Below are 3,533 nucleotides of genomic sequence, written 5' to 3'. Positions count from 1 at the left end.
TATCCCTGCACCCAAACCACACCATTTTCACCACTGCAACTTGATGATGACATCCACTAGGGCAAGTTCCCTTCACCTAGTTGTTTTCTATTCATGGTACTGTCTTCTGCTCCTTCTGCTTCCTCCTCCTCCTCCTCCACCTCCTCCTCCTTCAGTTCTTTCCTCTTCCTTCTTCTTCAATACCTTAGCTATTCTTGGACTATTGTTAGAATCACCTTGTTATCTTCCAGGGAAAACCTTATTCAGATTTTAATTTAAATCCTATCAATTATTGAATCTAGCAATTATGCTGTAAAAAATTCACATCTTTGAGACCCGGAATCTTTTCATAATTAAATATGGTGCGGCTCTCCCATTTGCTTAGAACTTCTTTAAAGGTCTCTCCATTCGGTTTTATCATTTTCTTGCACATCTTTTGTTAGATTTATCCCTAAGCTTTTTTTTTTTTTTTTCCTTTTTTTGGAAACTGTATCTTCTGAAAAGATTCTCCTTTGTAACTCTTGCTAGTACATAGGAATGCTGCCCCACAGCTCGGTTCCTTCCCAAAGAACCATGCAGGATTGAGAGCTAGAGTTAGATGTGTCAACAGGCACTCAGGAAATTAGACACCCGGGGCTGACATTCAGTGGCACACAACAGTGTGGCTGTGCCGGTTACTAAAATATTGAAATATTTCCACAGTGGAATCCCCTGATTTCTTCCCCAGCACTCTGGCCATCCTGGACACACCCAGACCTCCCCAAGCTCCAGATACTACTAATGAGGTTTAACATCTTTTCTTATGTTCTATAGGACATTCACGTAAACACTTTTGTAGAAGGAATTTTTGTGTCTTCTGGCATTTTTTTCCTAGTGGTTCTTCTATTCAGAATGTTTTCCTTTTTCTTATAGATGTACAGGCATTAACTATATAGATGCTGTTATGTTGGCTTTATGTACTGTGATATCTTTTTGCTCTCTTTTGTATCTCTACACCCAGCACAGCATGGGACCTTAGGCTAGGCTCTTCTGGGAAGGCAGGTGTCTCTGTTCTTTTTTTTTTTTTAAGTTTTTTAAAAATGTTTTTATTTATTTTTGAGACAAAGCATGAGCAGGGGAGGGGCAGAGAGAGAGAGGGAGACACAGAACCTGAAGCAAGCTCCAGGCTCTGAGCTGTCAGCACAGAGCCCAACGTGGGGCTCGAACCCATGGACTGTGAGATCATGACCTGAACTGAAGTCGGACGCTTAACCGACTGAGCCACACAGGCGCCCCAGGTGTCTCCATTCTGATGGCTCCATTCCCATGCCAGCCATGTGAGTTGTTACTTTGGATGTCGCCCCTATGCTCAGATGCCAGTGCTAACATCAAAACCCAGGGCGAAACATTCACCTGAGTGGTTACTCCAACAGGGGTGCAAAGAAGCAATCGGCTCTGGGTTTCAAGGAGGGAGTCAGGAGATCTGAGCTGTACTTGGAGAGATTCTAGCCAGCACCCATCTCTGATAGCCCCACCCAAATCCCTACAGCTCCACCAGACTCTTCCACTCAGAGCTCCCATGGCAATTGCGACCACAACCTATTTCAGATTAAACACATTATCTTTATTTATTGTAATTTCTTGTTGTTGTTGAAATACAATTAGCATATGGGGGTATATTTGTTTCATGTATACAAGATCATGAGTCAACAATTCTATACACTACTCACTGCTCACCATGAAAAGTATAGTCACCTGAAAGGATGCTCAACATCACTGATCGTCAGGGAAATGCAAATCAAAAACCATAATGAGATACTACCTTATACCTGCCAGAATGGCTAGAATCAAAAAGACAAGAAATACCAGGTGTTGGTGAAGACGTGGAGAAAAAGAACCCCTCATGCACTACTGGTGGGAATGCAAATTGGTGCAGCCACTGTGGAAGACAGTTGGGAGTTTCCTCAAAAAACTAAAAATAGAAATACCATATGATCCAGTCATTGAACACATCATCTTTAAATGCTAACTCTGCCCCCTTCCCGACTCCTCTGACTGGTGGGCCAGCATCTCCAACCATCTTATCTCCTGCAATAGAGAATTCAAAGTCATCCCAGACTCAGCCTTACCTTCCTCTATTGCCTACCAAGGTCTGTCAGTTCTATGCCATCACAAGTCTCTTGCATACGACCTTTTCCCCATCCTAATTGCCGCTGTCTTGTAAATTTTTTAAAAGTTTCCTAACCAGTCTCTTGGCCTCCCGCCTCCTTTGCTCCTCTGGCCCCTCCCTGACCGCTGCCTGCATCAGCAGTCCAGCCTGGACCATTAGCCTGCTGGGTCTTGATCTGTGGCAAGGCAGTGTATGGGAGCCATCTGCCCCGTCGGGGAGGAGTGGTTTATCCCTGGCACTGCTTAGAGTGGAGCCAGTATAAAGCCGATGACGTCGAGGTGGTTTTATTATGGTGTTTAAATTCCGTACAGACACGTACTGAATTTTGCCTACACGTGGCCAAGTGTTCCCACCCCCATCCTCCTCAGTGTGACACTGGAAATAATATGTTCCGCATCACAGCTGCTGTGAAAGTTTAATGCAACACGCTCGCTGAGAACTTAGCCCAGGCCCCCGCACACGGTGAGCACTAGTTAACAAGTAAGAGTAACAGCAGTGCTATGGTTCCTCATCCCCTACATGATCTCTGCTCTGGCAAGCTGAGCCTTCTGCCCTGGCCTGGGTCACTCCCTTCCACCTTCCTGATCCCTAGACTCTCGCCCTTTACCCGGCGTGGGATGTCTTCCCTGCTTCTCTGATTCATCAATTGAGATCCGGCACATAGTCATGCCTTCCGGGAAGCCTTCCTCAGGTTATACAGACAAAAAGATTGTCCCTGCGCACCCTCTGCTCTTGCCTCCTCACGGAGCTCCCGGAAGGGAGAGTCCGTGCTGGTCTTTGTGATTGACTTCGGATCCACAGTCACCAGAACTGTGTCTTCCCCCATAACACCGGCTTCACGCTTGGGGCAGTTTTGCTCCTTTTGTTTTGTGTTATTGGAATGAATGAATGAATGAATGGGAATTTTTTTTTTTCAATGTTTATTTATTTTTGGGACAGAGAGAGACAGAGCATGAACGGGGGAGGGGCAGAGAGAGAGGGAGCCACAGAATCGGAAACAGGCTCCAGGCTCTGAGCCATCAGCCCAGAGCCTGACGCGGGGCTCGAGCTCCCGGACCGCGAGATCGTGACCTGGCTGAAGTCGGACGCTTAACCGACTGCGCCACCCAGGCGCCCCAAATGGGAATGGTTTTGACTTCACCCTAGATCCAGCAAAAAGTTTGGGTAGTGGCAGTTCTGGTCATTTTTGTGTAACCTGATATTGGCCTCTTTTGTTTCCATGCCCCAAGGAAAATGTTCCCAAATACTAGAGTACCTGACGGTCTTCTAAGGAATCGGCTTCTTGCAACTAAAGCAAGGGCTGTTTAAAAGCTGGGAGACGCTGGAGCGGGCCAGCTCTGTCTTCGCAGCTGTCCCGGAGAGGGCGCTGTTCCCAAATCAAACCTCCAGAGGCCCGGACTGAAAT

Source organism: Leopardus geoffroyi, chromosome A3 (assembly GCF_018350155.1).
Source record: "Leopardus geoffroyi isolate Oge1 chromosome A3, O.geoffroyi_Oge1_pat1.0, whole genome shotgun sequence".
NCBI lineage: Eukaryota > Metazoa > Chordata > Mammalia > Carnivora > Felidae > Leopardus > Leopardus geoffroyi.
Note: the sequence above shows the minus strand (reverse complement) of the source record.